This window comes from Hypanus sabinus, chromosome 1 (genome assembly GCF_030144855.1).
Source record: "Hypanus sabinus isolate sHypSab1 chromosome 1, sHypSab1.hap1, whole genome shotgun sequence".
NCBI lineage: Eukaryota > Metazoa > Chordata > Chondrichthyes > Myliobatiformes > Dasyatidae > Hypanus > Hypanus sabinus.
The window spans coordinates 126,735,413-126,758,840 of record NC_082706.1 but is presented as its reverse complement, the minus strand read 5'-3'; the positions used below and the strand labels follow the sequence as shown (position 1 = coordinate 126,758,840).

The following is a 23,428-nucleotide window of genomic DNA, read 5'->3' as shown; positions in this document are numbered from 1 at the left end:
AAGGTGTTGTAGAATGAACTGCCAGAAGTGGTAGATGGTGGGTTCAATTGCAATACTTAAGAGAAGTTTGAATAGGTACATGGATGAGAGAGGTATGAGGGCTATGGTCTGGGTGCGGGTAGATGGGATGAGGCAGTAGATCAGGCTAGCATGGACTAGATGGGCAGAAGGCCCTGATTCTGTGCTGTAGCGCTCTATGACTCATCAACAGATGGAATTGGGCAGAAAAAGGTCACTATCAAGCACTCTACAAGAAATGCTAGATGAACTTCACAAAGGCAATTGTGCTGATGAACGCTGTAGTGGTGGGGATGTGCATGTTGAGATAAATGGACTGTTTTCCAGAAGTAGATTTCAATGCAAGCCCACCTCTGCATTCAGGTGAAAATCAGAAATATGAAGTGCAAATGCTGGAAATCGAGAGTAAAAACAGAAAATACTCTGCAGGTCAGGCTGCATCAATGGAATAGAAACAAAATTATAATTTCAAGTTGAAGAGCCCTCTTCAGAACTGGGAAGAAAGCCAAAGAAGCTCATTTAAACTGCAGAGATGGTGAGAGAGGGTGGATGTCTGTGGTAGAGTAAACCAGGATGATGATAGGGATAAATTGTAAACAACGTTGTCTGAATGGGAGCAGTTGGGGAAGTAGGCAGCTTGAAAACTTGAAGAATGCAGAGCAGGAAAATATTCCCAACTGTATGTGTTCTCTACTCCCAGAGAAAATAAGAACAGAAAGGGGGAAGAATCAGAGTACTGAAGGAACTCAATATGTCAGGTCAAGCAGCATCTGTGAAGGCAAAGAAGCAAGCACACTGAACCAGTTATCTCTGATAGGCAACTGATGCAGAGCAATAAATTGTAAAATCAGTGTGGAATCCAGAAGGCTGTAACATGGCCAGACGGAAAAGAAAGTTAGCTTGTTCCGTCAAGCATAGAGTTCTCTCACAAAAGTAGAAAATTACAGTTAAGAACTGCTGTTTGCTGCAGTAATATGCAACTATCAATCACTTATTTCTGCTGGAATGGAATGGAATGCCGCTGCCACCGTATCCTGGTGAAATTTGGAAATGTGCCCAGGCACAAGAGATTCTGCAGGTGGTGATGATCTTGATTAATACACACAAAATGATGGAGGAACTCAGCGGGTCAGGCAAGTTCTGATGACAGCTCTCGTAAAATGTTGTTGCATAAGAGCTATGAATCATTGGTCACTCTGGAAGCACCAAATTGCAGTTGTTCTATGCTAGGCACTGAGGTAAGTTCCTGTCCTTATCCTTCTCTTTTATCCAGTCCTTTGCCTCCAAACTCCAGCTGACCCAAGTTCCTTGTTCACCACTCATCCCAAGTCACCTTGACTTCACCTTTGAGGCCCCATTTTCACCTGACTCTCCCCACACAAGGCAACAATGTCCAACCAGTTGCCACCACCCACCCCGCCAGGTAATTTTTCCCCTTCACCCCCCTCCCCCACCAATACTCAGATTCCTGACCTCAACTCTAAAGAAGTTTGCAGCAATACAACCAAACTAAGGCAGTTCAGTGGCCCTTTGCCATGTGTTTCAGAGTACAATCTGCTTTTCTGGCCAAAGTGTTTCAAATTGGATGCAACAGTGAAGAATGGAATGCTTTTTTCAGTCATCTTTCAGTGTGAAAGCTATTTCAGTTTGGAGAAGGGGGGGGGGGGGTTAAAATACAAAACCCCTGATGTTGAAATACAAGCTTCAGGAGAATTCCATTCAAATGGTTTCCACCCAAAGCCTTACTATCCATTGCCCTCTACAGATGCTAACTGACCCACAGGGTTCTTCCAGAAGTTTGTTTTTTGCTCAGGATTCCAGAGCCTGCAGTCTCTTGTATCTCCAGCCTCTTGAGGTTAAATCTCATCTTCCTTTGTATCACTTTGGAGCAGGAGGCTTAACTAATGTTGTAACAGGAATTGGAAGGCAGGTTTCTTGCCAGCTGAAGCCTCATTTGTAAATGAATCTGCAATACAAGTGCAGTAGTTGCCATTTGAAAAAAAAATCCTGCAACATCAGAAATAATTTTATTATTTTCCGAGGAGAACACAGTGCTAGGTTTATGACACAGTTAAAATAATGATCTGTTTTGTATCCAGGGCAGTTAATCCTGCACATTACACACTGAAGGCCAAAGACCTTCAAACTCTTCTTGTCAGATTAATTTAACCGTTAAGAGACATGCTGACCAATTTCATGATTTTTGCACTTGTTTGGACCATATAGAAATATCCTCTTGTTGTGTATTCATACAGCATTAGAAGAAGCCAGAAAGGGCATTTATTAATCCTAACTGCTCAGTGGAAACTAGCTGAGCAGATAATTAAAATTACTGAGGTTATTAACCTTCACAGCAGCCACTGAGGACTAACAAAACTTCATTTTAACTAGTGCATCGAAGCAAGTGGTAAACTCATTTGCTCCAAACCAGCGGGGTCTTCTTCTCTTGTACAAACAGGTCAGGTCCTGATGAATTTATTTGTGTCTGACTGCAGTTTGAACGAGAATGAGCTGGAGTGAGTCTCCTGTGGGACTAGCTCAGCTGGAAGAGGAATGGCATTTGAGGGAAAGCCTAAAGAGGACAGTTTGAAAACATAATCCTAGCCTTGTTAGACCAGGAGGAACACACACAAAATGCGGGAGGAACTCAGCAGGCCAGACAGCATCCAGGAAAAGATAATAGTCAACATTTCGAGCCCTTCGGCAGGAATGATGCATACCCTGGACCAGGAGGAGCTTCATCTGGGCCTCGACTGGGAAAACTCTGGACCTCCCTGGTGTAGATGTTTTCCTTTCCATTTGCACACTTCCTCCTCACAGGGCATCCAAAGAGCTGTTCCCACGTCAGCTTACTTCCTCCTAATGGGCACAACTACTATCACTTAACATGCACCACCCATGGACAATGAATAGCAAGCTGGTCAGCATGCTTTAAAAGAGGCTGCAGCACTGAAATCCTTCTGGCTTCATATTTTTAGAGAAATTACTTCTATGCAGCCTTTCACACTAGTTATTTAATTATTTATCAACCCACCCACCCATCTATCTATCTATCTATCTATTTATTTACTTATCCAGTTATTTATTTATTTGTTCTACTTTATAGTAATTCTTTGTCTTGCTTTGTACTGCTGCTGCAAAACAACAAATTCCACAACTTAAGTCCTGGAGCATACAGTCGAGAAACAGGCCTTTCAGCCTATCTGATCTGTGCTGACCCATTTTTCTGCCTAGTTCCATCTACCTAGACCATAGTGCTGCATACCCCTCTCATCCAAACGTCTCTTAAATGTTACAGTTGAACCTGCTCCCACCAGTGTTGCTGGCAGCTCGTTCCACACATGCACTGCAGCTCCCTTCAGGTTCTCCTTAAATATTTCACTTTACCCTGAACCTCTGACCCAGAAGTCTCTGATGTCATGCAGGGTCAACCCACGGAAGGCTGCTGGATCCGACAGTATTTCTGGTAGAGTGCTTAGAGCATGTGCAGACCAGCTAGCAGATGTTCTCACTAACATCTTCAACATCTCCCTGAGCAGCGCCACCGTTCTAACGTGCTTCAAGGCCGCCACCATCGTCCCCGTGCTGAAGAAGTCTTCAGTGTCCTGCCTAAATGACTACCGTCCCATTGCACTCACATCCATCATCATGAAGTGTTTCAAGAGGCTCGTCATGAGGCACATCAAGACCCTGCTGCCCCCCTCACAGGACCCCCTGCAGTTTGCGTACCGTCCCAACCGTTCAACAGACAACGCCATTGCCATCACCCTCCACTTGGACAAAGACACGTACGTTCGAATGCTGTTCATAGACTTCAGTTCAGCATTCAACACAATCGTCCCTCAGAAACTGATTGGAAAGCTGAGCCTACTGGGCCTGAACACCTCCCTCTGCAGCTGGATCCTAGACTTCCTGACTGGGAGACCTCAGTCAGTCCGAATCGGAAGCAGCATCTCCAACAGCCCTGGGGGCCCCCACAGGGCTGTGTGCTCAGTCCACGGCTGTTCACACTGCTGACCCATGACTCTGCTGCAACACACAGCTCGAACTACATCATCAAGTTCGCCGATGACACAACTGTGGTGGGTCTCATCAGCAAGAACGACGAGTCAGCTTACAGAGAGGAGGTGCAGTGGCTAACAGACTGATGCAGAGCCAACGACTTGTCTCTTAATGTGAACAAAACAAAAGAGATGGTTGTTGACTTCAGGAGGGCACAGAGCGACTGCTCCCCGCTGAACATCAATGGCTCCTCGGTAGAGATCGTAAAGAGCACCAAATTTGTTGGTGTTCACTTGGCAGAGAATCTCACCTGGTCCCTCAACACCGGCTCCATAGCAAAGAAAGCCCAGCAGCGTCTCTTCTTTTTGTGAAGGCTGAGGGAAGTCCATCTCCCATCCCCCTATCCTCATCACATTCTACAGAGGTTGTATTGAGAGCATCCTGAGCAGCTGCATCACTGCCTGGTTCGGAAATTGCACTATCTTGGATCGCAGGACCCTGCAGTGAGGTCAGCTGAGAAGATCATCGGGGTCTCTCTTCCCACCATTACGGACATTTACACCACAGGCTGCATTTGCAAAGTAAACAGCATTATGAAGGACCCCACGCACCCCTCATACAAACTCTTCTCCCTCCTGCCATCTGGGAAAAGGCATCGAAGCATTCAGGCTCTCACAACCAGACTATGTAACAGTTTCTTCCCCCAAGCCATCAGACTCCTCAATACCCAGAGTCTGCACTGACACCAACTTACTGCCCTCTACTGTGCCTAATGTCTTGTTTATTATTTATTGTACTGCCTGCTCTGTTTAGTGCACTTTATGCAGTTCTTGGTAGGTCTGTAGTCTAGTGTAGTTTTTTTTTGTGTTTTTATGTAGTTCAGTATAGTTTTTGTACTGTTTCATATAGCACCATGGTCCTGAAAAACGTCGTTTCATTTTTACTGTGTACTGTACCAGCAGTTATGGTCGAAAAATGACTTGTTAATAATACTGGGATTCATATTTTCAGTTCTCCATCCAAAAGATTTAGAAGATCTGTAATGTAACCTCATACGAATACTCACTTCACAGCAAAATTAATGAGAGGGACTACCTGTAGCTGGAATTCTGAGGAGAGAGTTTTTGGCATTGTTTCAGATTAGATCTGTAATTAAAATATGTATCGTCTGTGTTCACGGCAGATTGTTCCTTGTTTAACAGGGGCTATTCAGTTGGTTTCTCGCTTGTGTGTGAAAGACTGTTGCATAATGCAGTGCTTTATTAAAATTACCAGTGGGTCTGAATGGAGTGCCAGTCTCTTTAATTTGAATACAGACTGATCTTTCTAACCTGAAGAAGAAAGCCCTTAACTCTGAGTGGAGTCATCGGTACGCCATCGTGATGGCGTTTTTTTAAGCAGGCTTCCTTAATTTTACAAAGCTGAGTTGCTAGCTCGACAATCAACCCAGCACAGATGGAAAGCGTGCAAGGGAGCCGGCTGGATTCGAACTTTGCTCTGAAGTCCGGCGCTGATGTCACTACGCCACCAGCTGGCAAATAGTTAAATAGTCTTCCAATTCCAATGTAAAAGTTAACATTTGAGTATGCTGACAGCTAATTTAATGATAAGAAGTATTTAGGCCTTATCTGTTGATTATGGAAGCCTGTTACATATTTGTTTAGGTAGGACCGTCAACAAGGGAATTTGTCTGTATTCAAATTTTTTGTCACATGCATAATAAGTAAATGTATGTATATGTGCAAGAAAAGCTTCTTTGCAGCAGCATCACAGGCACGTAGATCATATAACCAGCATTCATGCGATAAACATAAGTTAAACATAAATAAGCAGTAAGTTGAGAGAGGGAAAAGGGGATGGGAAATGGTGAAGGAAGGGGGTGGGGGGGGGGGAAATCACTGGACACAACATAGATTGGAAGACCGCTTCCCTGAGCACCTGTGCTCCATCTGCCAGAAAAAGTGGGATCTCCCAGTGGCCACCCACTTTAATTCCATATCCCATTCCCTTTCTGATATGTCCACTGTTATGATGAGGCTATACTTAGGTTGGAGGAACAGCACCTTTTGGGTCGCCTCCAACCAGATAGCATGAACATAGTTTCCTCCAACTTCTGGTAATGCTCTCCCCACCCCCCTTCAGCACTTCCCATTCCCCTTTCTCTCTCTCTCTCTCACCTTATCTCCTTGCCCACCCAATGCCCCCCTCTGGTGCTCCTCCCCCTCCCTCCTTTTCTTTCTTCCACGGTCTTCTGTCTTTTTCACCAATCAACTTCCGCATTCTTCAACCTTCCCTCTCTAGGTTTCACCTAGAACCTTGTGTTTATCTCTCCCTTCTCCCCACCTTTTAAATTTACCTCTGAGCTTTATTCTCTGGTCCTACTGAAGGGTTTCAGCCCAAAACACCAACTGTACTCTTTTCCATAGATGCTGCCTGGCCTGCTGAGATCCCCCAGCATTTTCTGCATAATGTTGCTATACTGCAGTGTTAAAATTTTGCCGGCTTGACCAGGAACCAAGTGGTTGAAAGGAAGTCACTGATCTTTTTAAATATTTTTTACGAGTTTCTATAATACAGTTACAAAAAAAACCATCAACAAAATGGAGATTTATACAGTGCAAAACAATTGTGTCTAATATATAATTAATAACAATAAGGAAAAAGCACCCAAAATAAAATCATATAAAGTTAGTGTCCTCCCCACCCTCCCACTACAAAACTCCAGGCCAACCATTTCAATGTGTAAAAGAAAAATTAATCAGAGCTGTTGACCCCACAGAGCTGTAAATATATATGTATCTAAAGGAAAATATAATGCCTACTACCAAAACTATAATGTAATTCACATAAAAAAAACAGTAAAACTTACACGGGGAAAAAAAGCTGAAAGTAAGGGATTATAGTACAAAAAGAGGATAAACTTAATCTAAAGAGAAGTTATGAAAGTATTCAAGAAAAGGTCCCCACACCTTATGAAACTTTATGTCAGAATTGAGAAGTGAATAATGAATCTTTTTAAGTTCTAAACAGGACATAATATCACTAAGCCATTGAGCATGAGTGGGTGCAGCAACATCTCTCCACCTGAGAAGAACTAACCATCTAGCCAAAACAGGCAAAAGATAACGTTTGATGTTCAGTCAGACTCAAATGCTTGTCTGCTTTACCCAGGGTGCCAAAAAGAGCAATCAGAAGGTTAGGTTCTAAGTGGCAATTAAGAATATGGGATAAAGTTAAAAAACTTCTCTCCAGAATTTCACTAGACTAGGACAAGTCCAGTACGTATGAATAGGAGAAGCCCCGCCCCCTTTACATTTGCCGCAAATGTGACTAATGTCAGGATAAAACTGCGATAATTTCCTTTTAGATATGTGAGCCCTATGTAAACCTTAAATTGCAAAAGGCAGTGGGGAGCACATAAAGAAGTTGAGTTAACTGACTTAAGAATTCAATCCCAAACCGCATCAGATAAAGAAATATTTAAATCATGCTCCCAGGCAGTAATAATTTTATTGAAGGGGGCACACCTCAAGATCACTAACTTATCATGAATAGTAGATAGTAAACCCTTACCAAATGGATTAATACAATGCAACAGGTCCACAATGTTCTTCTTGGGCATCTCAGGGAAGTTGGATATTAAAGGGTTAATGAAATGTCTAATTTGAAGATATCTAAAGAAATGAGTATTCGGTAGCTTAAACTTTACAGACAGTTGTTGAAAAGTTGCAAAACGATTATCTATAAAAAGATCTTCAAAGTGCCTAATGCCCTTTCTGTACCAGCCATGAAATGTTGAGTCTTGCATAAAAGGTTGGAAAAGAAGATTGTGTAAAATAGGACTAGAGAGAGAGAAACCATGAAGGCCGTTATATTTTCTGAACTGAGCCCATATTGTCAGAGTATGTCTAATAAGAGGATTAACAATTAGTCTAGGCAAGGGACAAGGAAGTGCAGATCCAAGAAGTGCAAGAGTGGAAAGATCCTTACTAGAGTTCAACTCCATTGCCACCCATTTTGGGCAGTCAGACTGATTATGAAAGAAGGACCAAGGAGTCAGCTGGAGACGCTCATGGAGTGAGTACCGTTTTGGATTCGCTTCATAACCTTTACTTTTTTTAACCTTTGATCACCCTTATTCAGCTTATTTTTACCTATACTGTAAGTTTCTTTATTCTTTTTTTTTGGATTTACTACCAAGAGTTTGTTGTGAACTTTTGAAGATATGCAAACAGAAATGTCTCTCAGGTCTAAGGGACGGGATCCCGGACGTAATCCGATCGGTAACGGAAAAAAGCAGGCTCCGACACAACAAACACAATTAACTTTTGAATTGTTTATGGAGGTTTTGGATAAAAAATTTGCTGAACTACAACAATTTTTTAAAGAAGATATAAAGGCTTTTCAAGAGTACATGGTTAAGACGGATTTAGTAATTAAACAGCAACAAGCTCTTATTGCGTCTCTGCAAGAAGAAGCTCGGAAGCGAGATTTGACTATTGGAAAACTGCAACAGGATTTAATTTCGACCATTAAGCTGATGGAAGCCCTTAAAGCCAAGAGTGACGATTTTGAGAATCGGTCCAGAAGACAGAACTTACGTATACTTGGTCTTCCAGATGGCATAGAAAAAGATGACCCTTCGAAATATTTTGCTCAACTTTTAAAAGAAGCATTTCCGATGATTTTCCCGAATAACCCCCCTTTATTGGATCGGGCACATAGAATTCGGCGTCGATCACCGAGTGTTACAGACAAACCTTCGGTGGTAATTGTCCGGTTCCATTATGTACATGACAAAGAACAAGTTATAAGAGCAGCTCGTCGGGTAGGAATGATTAAAATCAAAGATTTTTGCTTCCGCCTGATCGAAGATTTTAGTCCAGATCTTTTAAAAAGAAAGCTTCTTTTTAAACCGTTGATGGCTGAATGTTATGAGAAAAATCTCAAACCTGCGCTTCTATACCCTGCGAAGCTTCGAATTTCTCCGTCGAATGCTCCACGACAGGTTTTCCTTTCAACTTCAGAAGCGAGAAAATATCTGGAGGAGAACTTCCCTACTGCTACAGACACCAGTCTTTAATAAATGAATGATTCTGATCGTATAAGATGGTTCTCGATCTCTTAAACCAGAATTAAAATCTGGTTATTGGTGTAGGTTCATCCTACACTTTATGCTTAAGTTAAAGTGTGTTTGCGTCATGTTAATTGTTTTGCTTTATACACTTTAATCATTTAACTACATACTTGTCTATTAACTTTGTTCCTTCGAAGGTATATTTTTAATTCTTTGAAGGTAAATTTTTCCTTGATTAAGATGGTGGTTTTTTGGAAAAGATTTTTGGTTTTGCTTAAGATGGCATTATGTTTATATTTTTCGCGTTTCTTCCGTACAATGCATCGCTTATCTTAGCTTAAATATTTTTTGTTTTGTCTGGGCCAGAGCCCGAGTTATAATTGTTTTTTAGTGATTATATTTTTATTCTTTTTACAACTAACTATACTTAGAAATATGGTTTTTATTATAGCGATTTTATTTTTAAAGTTGGGGTGATTATTTTATATATATACTTTTTATATGGAGTGTTCTTCAGCTGACATGGGGGTAGGATTAGTCTTACTTTTTCTCTTTTTAAGTCATATTTTGGCTTTTTCTCTTTTTCTCGGGGGGTGGGGGGATGGTCTGTTTTCTAATTCTATTTTTTTTGTACCAGTTTGTGTTAGTTTTTTTATTCGGGCTGTTTTTGAACTTCAAATATGTCTGTGTTGTCGTCACTTCCGGGTCTTCTCACTACTTTTGTTCCTCTTCCGGGTGCATGAGTTTATAAGTTGGTTAACCCTTTCTATACCAAGGGGTTGATTATAGAATTATGGCTCAGACCATTAATTTTGTGTCTTGGAATACTAATGGTTTAAATCATCCAATTAAACGAAAGAAGATTTTCAAAGTATTCCAAAGACTTAATGCTCATATCATTTTTGTACAAGAAACTCATGTGAGGAGGGAGGACAAATTTCGTTTTTTTAGATTTTGGCGGGGTCAACAGTATCACGCAAATTCGAATGCTAAAGTAAAAGGAGTTTCAATTTTTATTGACTCCTCTATTTCATTTGTTCAACATGATATTTTTTCGGATCCGAATGGCAGATTTTTGTTAATTACGGGTTTACTTTGTAATAAAAAGGTTGCTTTGGTTAATGTTTATGCTCCAAATGTGGATTGTCCTGACTTTTTTAAGTCTTTATTTACTTCTTTACCCAATCTAAACGAATATAAGTTAATAATGGGTGGTGACTTTTAATTGTTGTTTAAATCCTCTGATGGATAAATCTTTATCTATTCAGACTTTACCTAATAAGTCGGCCACTTGTATTAACTCTTTTTTGACTGACAATGGAGTTTTTGATATTTGGAGATTCCGGTATCCTAATGACAAAGAGTTTTCTTTTTTCTCACATGTTTATCACTCTTATTCAAGAATTGATTATTTTTTTGTAGACTCTTGTTTTATTCCATTGGTAATCGGTTGTAACTATGATATTATAGCCATCTCTGATCATGCTCCGTTATTACTTTCTATGAAATTTACGGATACAGCTTCTAATGCTAGACAGTGGCGATTTGACTCTACCTTGTTGCAAGACTCTGACTTTATAAAATTTATGGAGGAGCAGATCGACTTCTTCTTCTCAACTAATTCTACAGATGATATTTCCTGCGGAACACTTTGGGACACTTTTAAAGCTTATATACGTGGACAGATTATTTCTTATTCTGTTGGTTTGAGGAAACGTATCAAGATGGAAACTCTTTTATTGGTTGATAAAATTAAAGAGATTGATAAGAAATATTCGATTGCTCCTAGTAAGGAGCTTTACAAACAAAGGGTTGAACTTCAAATGGAACATAGTTTATTACTTAGATCCTCGATTGAAAATCAATTAATGAAAACTATATCTGATTTTTATATACATAGTGATAAATCTGGTAAACTGTTAGCTAGTCAATTCAAGAATGCTCTGGTTAAACGTCAAATCACTAAGATTGGTCAGCAGAATGGGAATCTGACAGTTAATCATGATGAGATAAATAAGGCATTTCAAGATTTCTATACCTCCCTGTATCAATCTGAATTTCCTCAAGATTATAATACCATGTCTGATTTTCTTGGAAAATTAAATTTTCCAAGGTTATTATCTGATGATCTTTTGATATTGGATACTCCTATTACGGATGTAGAAATTAAGGGGGCTATTTCCTCAATGAATTCTGGGAATGCACCGGGTCCAGATGGTTATACAGTTGAATTTTTAAAATTTTTTTCCACTACTCTTTCCCCTTGGTTAGGTAAGGTTTTTGAGGAAGCCATTAGATTAGGGAATTTGCCACAATCTTTTTATAGAGCTTCCATTTCTCTACTATTGAAGAAAGATAAAGACCCTACTAATTGTGCTTCTTATAGACCTATATCTTTATTGAATGTAGACTCCAAGATTTTTTCCAAGTTACTGGCATCTAGATTGGAGAAGGTATTACCCAAAATTATTTCAGATGATCAAACTGGCTTTATTAAAAATCGTTATTCTTTTTTTAACATTAGGAGATTGTTGAATATTGTTTATACTCCCTCACATGATACTTCAGAATGCGTGATTTCATTAGATGCGGAGAAAGCATTTGACAGAGTTGAATGGCCTTACTTATTTAATGTGATGGAGAAGTTTAATTTTAGTCCGATATTTATATCATGGATTAAATTGATTTATCATACTCCAGTAGCCTCAGTGTTTACCAATAATCAAAGATCTCCCTTTTTTTGCCTATTTCGGGGCACTAGACAGGGATGTCCTCTTAGTCCATTACTATTTAACATTGCCTTAGAACCTTTGGCAATTGCCATCAGACAATCACAGGATATTTTGGGTATTAATCGTGGGACAGATATTCATAAGTTATCTTTGTATGCAGATGATTTATTACTATTCATTTCTAACCCAGAGAAATCCATTCCAGCAGTTTTATCATTATTGGCTCAATTTAGTGAGTTTTCTGGGTATAAGTTAAATCTTAATAAAAATGAATTGTTTCCATTGAATAAACGGGTCCCAATTTATGGAAATTTACCCTTTAAATTAGTTAATGACTTTTTTACTTATTTAGGGATCAAAATCACAAAAAACCATAAAGATTTATTTAGATTTAATTTTTTACCCTTAATTGATCAGATTAAAGGTTTGTTTACTAGGTGGTCACCTTTGTCTTTATCCCTAATAGGTAGGATTAATGCTATTAAGATGGTTATTTTACCTAAGTTTTTATATATTTTTCAAGCGATACCAATTTTTATCCCGAAATCTTTTTTTACTAATGTTGACTCTAAAATTTCTTCATATATATGGCAGAATAAAAATCCCAGGTTAGGTAAAACATATTTACAGAAGACAAAAAAGGAAGGCGGGTTAGCATTACCTAATTTCAGATTTTACTATTGGGCAGTTAATATTAGATATTTGTTATGTTGGTTGAAAGATGGGGGTGGATCTTTTGGCCCTTGTTGGGTGAGTTTAGAAACTAAATCGGTATCAGCTTATGCTTTGGGTTCTATTTTAGGGACTTCTCTCCCTTTTGCTCTTTCTAAATTGCCAAAACGAATTGACAACCCGATAGTTAAACATACATTGCATATATGGTTTCAATTTCGGAGATTTTTTGGGTTGACTCAATTCGTTTTAAATAGTCCTATTGTATCTAATTGTTTTTTTCACCCTTCCATTATAGATCAAGCTTATTCGGCTTGGAAAACTAAGGGATTACTAAGATTTTCTGATTTATTTTTAGATAATTGTTTCATGTCTTTTGAACAATTATCCAACAAATATAACTTGCCGAGATTTCATTTTTTTAGATATTTACAGATTAGACATTTTTTAAGTTCTGTACTCTCTACGTTTCCAAATTTTGTGCCTTCAGATACTTTGGAGAGTTTATTTGAATTAGACCCTTTTCAAAAAGGGCTTATTTCAAAACTTTATAATATAATTATGAAGATACGTTCAGAGCCTCTTTATAAGACTAAACAGGATTGGGAAAGAGAGCTTAGTTTTAGTATTTCTAGTGAGAATTGGGATAGAATTCTTCAATTAGTTAATACATCATCGTTATGTGCCAAACATTCACTAATACAATTTAAGGTCGTACATAGGGCCCATATGTCCAGGGATAAATTAGCTCATTTTTACTCTCATATAAGTCCTATTTGTGATAGATGTCATTCTGAAATTGTGTCTTTAACTCACATGTTTTGGTCGTGTTCATTTTTGGAGAAATATTGGAAAGATATTTTTGATATTATTTCTGCGGTTTTGAATATCGATTTACAACCTCATCCTATTACCGCAATTTTTGGTTTACCAATGTTAGACTCACTGCATTTATCTTCTTCAGCCCGTCGAATGATTGCATTTCTAACTCTGATGGCTAGAAGATCTATATTGTTGAATTGGAAAGAAATTGATCCTCCCACTGTATTTAATTGGTTCTCTCAAACTATGTTATGTTTAAATTTAGAAAAAATTAGAAGTGGTACTTTTGAGACTTCTATTAAATTTGAAAAGTTATGGAGACCATTTATTTAACATTTTCATATGATGTAATATGACCCTGTGCCAAGTTCATTTGATTTCCCAGCTTTTAGCTTATGTATTTTGAGAGGACCGGAAGTGACGGCATTGATGAATACTTATTTTTGTGAGATATTATAAACAGCCCGCTTTTTTTTTTCTTCTCTTTTTTTTGTTTTTTTTCTTTTATATTAGTTATTAGTTATAGTTATTAGATTAGATTAGCTAGTTCTGCATTATATAATTTTTTTTGTTTTTTTTTCTTTCTTTTTTCTGTTTTTTTTATATTATATATTATGAAATATTTAGATTTACTATGTCCATACATATATCTTATGGCTTATGTCTTGGTAAACTCATTTATATTGTAACTATTATGTATGTTTTTTTTTCATATGTAATGGAATGTGTATGTTGGTAATTTCTTTATCAATATATCATCTGTATTCTGTCCATATTACTAATATTAATAAAAAGATTTAGAAAGAAAAGAAAGAAAGAAGGACCAAAAAGTAAGACAACAAATATTGGCTACCCAAAATTGGAAGGCCATATGGCCTTCATTGTTAGATTTTTGAAGGTGAGCTTTATTAAGTGTGGAAGTGATAGGACAAAATAATATAATCCAATGAATTAAAAAAAGCTTTAGAAATAAAAATTGGTAAAGATTGAAATAAGTATAAAAATTTAGGAAGGATATACATTTTAATAACATTAGTTCAACCTACCAGGGACATGGACAAGGGTGACCACTGTGTTAAACTCTGTTTTGTAGAATTTAAAAGATTATCAAAATTTTCTCAAAAAAGATTTTTGAAGTTCCTTGTTACTGTAATACCAAGGTAAGTGAATTGATTACTAACTAATTTAAAAGGGAGGTCATGAAATACTAATGTTTGTGCTTTTCTATTGATTGGGAAGAGTTTGCTCTTGTGTATAGTAAGTTGTAACCGGAAGGCTGACTAAATTGATTAAGAAGAAGTAAAAACATTGGGGGTAAGGAAGTAGTCATATTGATATAAAAACTAAAAGATCATAGGCATAAAGAGAAACTTATGCTCAACACCTCCACTCCAAATCCCCATCAATTCAACACAGCTACGAAACACAATCGCGAGTGGCTCTATGGCCAAATCAAAAAGTAAGGGACTTAAAGGACATCCTTATCGAGTGCTGTGTTTAAGGCTAAAAGTCTATGATTGCTGAGACTTGGTCAAAACAGAAGCAGTGGGACATGAATATAACAATTTAATTCATGAAATAAAACTTAGTCCAAAATCAAATTTTTCTATAACCACAAAAAGGTAATTCCACTCCACACAATTGAACACTTTCTCTGCATCAAGAGAAATGACCAAGAGTCCCAATTGAGGGTGAATATAAGATATAAATAAATGTTGTATATTAAAAAAGGAAGGCAATTTTTAATAAAACCAGTTTTGATCTGCAGAAATAATAGATGGTATGAAATTCTCCAATCTACAAGCCAGAAATTTAGCCAGAATTTTAACATCGACATTTAACAAAGAAATTGGCCTATACGAAGAACACTCTGTTGGAAAATACCTCTTTTGGCTAAAAGAATGATACGTGCCTCTCCTTTTTTGCTGTCCACCTGCCTACGAATATGCCTGTCCTACAATGGCCTCAAAGCTCCCTAAATCTGGGGAAAAAAGAAATCACTACGAATGTCTCTGGTTCCTCTGCCGAGGTTATCTCCATTTTGGATAAGCACTGACAGGAGATTATATCTGAATTTAAGTCTGAATACAAGTCTTCTTGCAGTTCATTGGAGTCAAAATTGGTTCAAATTAATTCTAAAGTGGAGGATCATGCCTAATTTCTCCCTCATCTTTAGTCAGCTACTGAAGATTTAAAATGTCATGTTCAGCAGCTGGAAGCCATCTGTTCCAATTTGAGTGAGCATAAACTCCAAGTTAACATCCGAAATACCTGATCTCGAAGATCGGAGCAGCCATCATAATCTACGATTCCTCCGTCTGCCAGAGGCTATCGAAAGTGGATCTCCTGTTGAATTTTTTTCTTCTTTACTCTGTGAGATTTTTGAGAAGGATAACCTTCCAACCCCACCTGAGTTAGACAGAGTTCACCATACATTTCTGGCCAAGCCCGAGTTGGGCTCTAGGCCACACAGATTAATTCTGTGTTTTCATCGATATCAGGTGAAAAACCTTTTGATCAGGAAAGCAAGTCAGAGAGGAAAATTGGATTACAAGGGTCATTTTATCTGTATTGTTGAGGATTATGCTCCTCAAATTCTGAGGCTGCGCACAGAGTAAAAAGAAGTTATGAAAGAGTTTTACATTTGTGGATTCAGTGTTATCCAGCCCATCTCCGAATAACTCTTAGTACTGGACACAAAATGGTTTAACTTGGTTCCAGAAGCTCAGACATTTATCAAAAGTATCCCTGTCATTTTGACTGCATCAGACTCATATGGCTGGATTTGCCAAGTTGACTTCATGCCACTGCGTGTTTGAAGTGATGACGCAGTTTAGTTGAAGGATGAAGTTTTTATTTAATGCCTAAAGTTTAAAAGGTTAATGCCAACAGGTTCTTTATGATTCTGTTAGTTTGAGAATTAAAGGAGAGTGAAGATTCAAGGTTGGAAGTTAAAGATCGAGGAGAATCGCTTTCTACGGTGAAACGGGGGCGACCTTCGTTTGATCCTTATTTGGAAGGATTTCGTTGACTATCTTCGTGTTAATCCCTAGGTTTACCTAGAAAGGATTGAAGGTAGTGGAGAAGGAAAGGTCAGTGCCTTTAAGCCGTTCTGTTTCGTAAATTCTTCGTGGGAATTTCGACGTCGGGAATCGAAGCAAGCGACGTGAAAGAGAACTTAAATCGTCCTGTAAAGTCTCTCCTTTTAAATGGACTGTGAGCATATCGAACTTTTGGCAATATCACTTTAAGAACTGTTTTGGAATATCACTTTAAGAACTGTTTTGGAATATCACTTTAAGAACTGTTTTGGAATATCACTTTAAGAATTGTTTTGGAATATCACTTCAAAGAACTGTTTTGGGAATATCACTTTACGAACTGTTTGAACAGCCGCTCAGCAGCTGATAACTACTTTAAAATTTTTTTTTTCTTTCGGGCTTTTTTTCCCTATTTTCTTTTTAAATTACTGATTTTTTTTCGTAGTTTCTTGTGGATAGGCTACTCTGGATTATTACTTTGAGTTAGGTTTAATACTTTTTGATGGAACTGTTTCTCTTTATGTATAATTTTAATTTGTCGTGCATAAGTTCTCTGGCTTTTGAATTGTTAAACAGAGCTTACGATGATGTTAAGAAACTGGATGTTGGTTTTTGGGGTGTTTTTCCCTCTGAAGAGCTTGCTGCTGTTTTTTGGTAGCTTTCTTGTGCTGGGATTTCAGGGGGGGCGGGCGGGGAGGGCTCTCTAGTGTCAAATCCATACATAGAATCTTTAGTTATTCTCTGTTACTCAGGACATTATTTTTGTTCTGATTCTCTTGTGTTATACTTTTGCCCCCGAGCTGTCATTTGAATGTTTGATCTTGTTTATGCCTACTACCCTTTATGTTTTTTTTAAAATGACAGTGGTTAGCCTGTTGAATCTTATGAGCTGGAATGTTAAGGCATTGGACCATCCTGTTAAAAGAAGGAAGGTGTTTTCACATCTTAAGCAGCTCAAAGCTGACTTTGGTTTTTTGCAAGAAACACATTTGTAGTTTTGAGAACTCTCATCTTATGTCAAGGTGGGTAGGACAGCACTTCCATTCTGCCTTCCCGGCTAAAGTCGGGTGGGGGGGGGGGGGTCTCAATCCTTTTTAATCAAAATGTTCCCTTTGAGCTTCACAACAGAGTATCTGATACAAATGGCTGTTATTCTCTCTGGGAAATTGTATAATACTAGGGTAGTCTTGGCTAACCTGTATGCTCCCAAATCGGATGACGTGGACTTCTTTGATAGTTTTTTTCCTCTTAACTGCCTGATTTGAGTTTATGTTGTCTTATATTGGGTGGTGATTTTAATTGTTGGGTTAGATCCAGTTTTGGATTGATTGTCCTCTGTTCCTAGACTACCGAGTAAACCTGCTTTATTTATTCAGTCTTCTTTCTAATAATGGTATCTCTGATGTGTGCATTTTTTCCATCCTACTGAGAGAGATTATTCTCTTTTTTTCACATGTCCATCATACTTTTACTAGAATTTATTATTTTTTAATGGATAACCAGCTGATTCCATCTGTTCGTTCTTGTGATTATCAGAGTATATTGATTTTTCAGATCATGCCCCAGTTACCCTGTCTATAAATTTTCCTGGTTTCCCTCAAATGAATAAGCATTGACGCTTTAACACAACCTTGTTGTCGGATAATGATTTTGTAAAATTTATGAAGGACTAGATAGCTTTTTTAAACACTAACATGTCATCTGAAATCTCATCCCAGGTTGTTTGGGATGCCATGAAAGCATATTTGAGGGGTCAAATAATTTCATAAACTGTGAATCTGAAAAGAAAGACCTATTTAGAGCGATTAGATTTGACCAGTCAGATTAAAGCAACCGACCAACTATATGCCCAGACCCCGAACTGTACAAGAAGCGAGTAGAACACCAAACTAAGTTTGGCCTTATTTCCAATCCACCAGTTGAACGCCAACTTCTTGAAAGTAAGAGCCAATTTTATATTCATGGTGATAAATCCAGCAAGTTTTTAGTTAACCAACTAAAACGCTCTAAAGCTAAACAACAAATTACAAAAATTCGGATGGGAAATGGGATCTTTATTTTGAATCATTCTGAAATTAATGACATGTTTAAGAATTATTATTCTTGAATTTATACCTCTGAATCTTTAAATGATAATACCTCTATTGAGCATTTTTTAAACAGTTTAAATATTCCCTCGCTTTCTTCTGATCCGAAAGCAAAACTCAGTGAGCCATTATCACTAGAGGAAATATCCTCTGCCATTTCTCCACTGCAGTCGGGTAAATCTCCTGGACCTGATGGGTTTTCTGCAGAATTTTATAAATCATTTCCCTCACTGCTTTCGTCTCAATTATTCTTAGTTCTGTCTGGTTCGTTTAAACATGGTAAATTGCCAGCGTCATTTATGTCGCTGTTCTTGAACCTGTGGTGTGGGACCTCATGCTTTATATGGTAGCTGTGACAAGATGTCAATAGCCCAGTTTGTGGGGATCTTTAATGTTGCCTTCTTCACACAATTTAGTAATACTGTAAAAATTCTAAATAATGAAACCTTTCATACACCAGTTATACCTGTGTGTGGTGCATTTATGTAATTTACTTGAAGGTGTGTGCTCTAGGTTTGTAGAAATTTGGCTCAGTCTCGAAGAGCTATTCTCCATGCCCACCCCAGTTTTTAACCCATAGGCTTCCAGTTTACAACAATTGAGCAAAACAGCACAGATCAAGCCATTTGATCCCACAATTCAATGCCATTCAGCTGGTGCTAATTTCCTGGGCTTGCCTCAGATCCCTGTAACCCCTGCCACTTCATGTAACCATCCAAGTGTCTTTTACATGATACTACTGTACCTGCCTCAATAATTTCTTCTGGCACTTTATTTAATATACTTAACAAAAAGCTGCCTAGAGGTCTTTCATATCATTTCCCTCTCAACCCTAGACCTATGGCCCCTAGCTTTGGACTCCCCTGCTCTGGCAAAAGGAGAGTTGCCATCCATTTTATTATGCTTATGATTTTAAACATTTCTGTAAGGTCACCCTTCATTCTCCTATATTTCAAGGAATGAAGACCAAGTCTGGCCAACCTTTCCCTATAAGTCAGGTCCTTTAGTCTCGGCAAGATCCTCAAACCTCTTCTGCACTGGTACCAACTTAAGCATGTCTTTCCTGTAATAGGCTGATCAAAGCTGTAGTGCTGTAACATGATGTCTGAACTCCCAACCCCAGTGCCCTGACTGATGAAGATCATCATGCTAAATGCGTGATTCACCACAATGCATATGAATCCCTAGGTCCCTCTGTTCCATTCCACTCCTTAGTGCTGAACCATTCATAGTAAGAGAACTACGCTGGTTTGACTTTCCAAAACACGTCACCTCTCATTTACCTCACTCTCAGTCAGTTTGTGCTTGATTCTTGAACACACAAAAATAATCATCCTGATAAGAATTCTGAGGTATTCTCACAACCTACTTTGAACGTTTTCTCCATGTGGAAAATGTTTCCTTCCAGGTTTCACCAACATTGTAGCTGGAGATCTGTAAAAATTCCCAAGTAACCCCCTGTGCCACTCCCATTTTTTTTATTTGAAGTTGCTTGGTTCTCTTCCAGAAAAGATATGGATAGCAATCAGAAGGAGAAACTCCAGAATTTTCCGTGCTCTAGCCCTGGGGCTCCAAAACCAGTGGGGCATGTGCCATGTGCTACATCCTCTGCAGAGATCTGTTAATGACATCCTGAGCTGAAATCAAACCAATGAGCTTGTGTTATGAACAGCTTCAGAAACCGAAAGACTAGGGGAATAGGGCAGAAACCCTCAATAAACTAAAAAAGAAAGTGCATGTGCACTTGAAACATTGAAAATGTAATTCAGTTGGCAGTGAGCTGGGAAGTGGGATAAAACTGTAAAGATCAACTTCAGCCAGCATGACCGCCAATGCTTTAGACTTCAAGGACTTCAAACTGTAGTGTATACAGAAATAATTTGCTGATATGCAGGTTAACTATTTCCATAAGATACAGAAGCAGAATGAGACCATTCAGTCCATTGAGTCTGCTCTACCATTCAATAATGGCTGATTTTCTTTTCATCCAGTTCTCCCATCTTCTCTCTGTTACCTCTGCACTCCTTACCAAACCAGAACTTACCAATTTATGTTTTAGATACATTTAGTGACTTTCTCTCGGCAGCTGTCTCAATAGGTACATTTAATGTCAGAGGAATGTATACAATATATATCCTGAAGCTCCTTTTCTTTGCAAACATCCACAAAACCAGGAGTGCCCCAAGAATGAATGGTAGTTAAATGTTAGAACCCCAAAGTCCCTCCCCAGCTCCACCCACCCACACACAAGCAGTAACAAGGCGATGAACCCACCCCCCCACCAGTAAAAAAGCATCGGTGAACTCCACCGAGCACTCAACTGTGCAGCAAAGCATCAGTAAAGATACAGACTTGCAGTACCCAAAGATCACCCATTCACCCGGTAATTTGACATACCACAGGCTCTCTCTCTCCCTAATAAGGGAAAAAGAGGCAACCCCATTTCACAGTGACAAGGGAGACATAACACACAGCTCACTGATTTATGATGTTAAAAGTCTGTCACATTGCTTTTTCCGAGCTCTGGGCACACAGCCAACAGCAAGCCGGTGCGTCCGATCTTCCTCGTTCTCCTGTGACGCATCAGTCAGCGGCACCGGCCTTGAATTAGTCAGCCTCCAGAGCCACAGAAATCTGGCACCCTGAAGGCACGCAAGCCTTCCAGGCCGCATCCTGGGGATATCGAAAAGCGGCCAGTCGTGAGGCCCTGAGAGCGGGTTCCATTCCTGCAAAGAATCAAATTCAGAGTGTAACTCCAGGTCAGGGTCTTCAAAAGAATCTTGAAAGGGAAAAATAAAGATACTAAAGATGGAAATAGAGCTGTGTATGAAAATGCAAGGAAAGGAGTCACCATTTAATGCCATCATTCCTAAGCTCTGTGGTCTGTAGCAACAAATTCCACAGATTCACTAGTCTCTGATTGAAGAAATTCCTTCTCACCTCAGCTTAAAAGATATATCCCTTTATTCTAATGTTGTGTCTATATTGGAAGATACAATGCAAGTCCATGTCACTAAACGAAAGCAAACTCCTGTATGTGTCCTAAGTGATGCCCTTATTTGAGATTTACACAACAAAATTATGTATCTTGATTTTCTTATAATTTAAACCTTTAATTCCTGTGGCATGTAATCCAAATACTTTAAGTCATGGACAACATTCCATTAGCATTTGTGCACTAACTTTTAAAAAAATCTAGCTGTCTAGTTGCCTGTCTGATTGGTTGAGAAACAGTGCAGAGTGGGCCCTTCTGACCCTTCAAGTCACACTGTCCAACTACACACTTAACCTTAACTTAGAGTCATAGAAAAGTATAATACAGAACCAGGCCCTTCAGCCTAGCTAGTGCATGCCGAACAAATTTAAACTTCCTACTCCCATTGAGCTGCTCCAGAACCAATTCCCTCCATACCCTTGCCATCCAAGTACCTCTCCAAACTTCTCTCAAACATTGAAATTGACCTTGCATGCACCACTTGAACTGGCAGCTTGTTCCACACTGAAGACTCTCTGAGTGAAGAAATTTCCCTTTATGTTCCCCTTAAACTTTTCACTTTTCGCCCATAACCCATGACCCCTGGTTGTTTTCCCACCCAACCTCAGTGGAAAAAGCCCGAGTCCTGTCGAAGGGTCTCGGCCTGAAACATCGGCTGTACTTTTTTCCATAGATGCTGCCTGGCCTGATGAGTTCCTCCAGAATTTTGTATGTGTTGCTTGGAAAAAGCTTTGCATTTTTACTCTATCTATACTCCACACAATTTTGTATCATATCTCCTCAGTCTTTTACATTCCAAGGAATAAAATCCTAACCTTTGCAATCTTATAACTTAGGTCCTCCAGACACAGCAATATCATTTTAAATGTCCTCATGTTCTTTCAACTGTATTTGCATGTTTCTTGTAGGTAGATGACCAACACTGCACACAATCCTCCAAATTAGGCCTCAGCACTGTATTGTAGTTATTATTGTACTTAAACACAACTTCCAATCTCCAATACTCAATACTTTGTTTTATGAAGGCCAGTGTACTAAAAGCTTTCTTTAGGACCATATCTACCTGTGCCACCACATTCAATGAATTATGGACCTGTATTCCGAGATTCTTTGTTCTATGCACTCAATACCCCATGATCATGGGACAATTTATAATGACCAATTAACATTTTAACTGCTATATCTTTGGACTGTTGAAGGAAACTGGAGCACTTGGAAAAAACCTATTCATTCCACTTGGAGTACATACAGATTCCTTAAAGATCATGTGAGAATTGAAATACGAGCTCTGATGCCCTGAGATGTAATAGCATCACGCTAGCTGCTGTGCTACCAAAGTTCCCAGTCTGTGTACTTGATTCTCCCAATCCCATCATACCTCTGCTTCTGGTACCTTTCTAATTATTTTAACCTGGGATTCAAAAAGAAATGTGTCACGTTTCCTCACATTAAAGATCCTTAGATGTGAACTCACCAACTTTTAAGGGCATCTACATAGATTTTGAGCCATTGATTATCCTGGAGATTAGTTATTAAGTGAAGTTGTACCGCTCTCTAACAAAGGGACAATGTGAGCACCATAACTTAGGCTCCATGATGAAATTCCACCTGCCCTTAGCGTCTCATCACATCCTGTCCCACCGGCTCTTGAAACCTGGCCATTCACTGACATCAAATCCTCTGGAGAAAAATTGGAATCTTGCAAACAAAGAGTATAAAACTTACATTGAGCAGTTAAACTGAATTCCCTTGTCCGATGTACAGTTTCTGCCTCCCTATATTGTTAAGTCTGATCTAATTTTCCATTTATAAACCAAAGTGATTTCACCTTCTGGTGTTGAAGTTAATTGAAACATGTTCCACTTTAATGATTATTATTTTTCAGACAGTGTTTACAAAGTATTGAAGAATATGTGGAAATCCTTTCTTGCTTCTACCCATTCTGAGGATTAATGATTTTGTAATGACTGTAGCCCACAGGC

The 23,428-nt window shown here is 38.7% G+C and overlaps 1 protein-coding gene across 2 annotated transcripts in view; it reads left to right on the top strand.

The window, feature by feature from the left end:
• The window catches only part of lama1 (laminin, alpha 1), a 340,811-nt gene that overhangs the window by 99,618 nt on the left and 217,765 nt on the right, over positions 1-23,428 (top strand). The gene's annotated exons all lie outside the window — the stretch shown is intronic.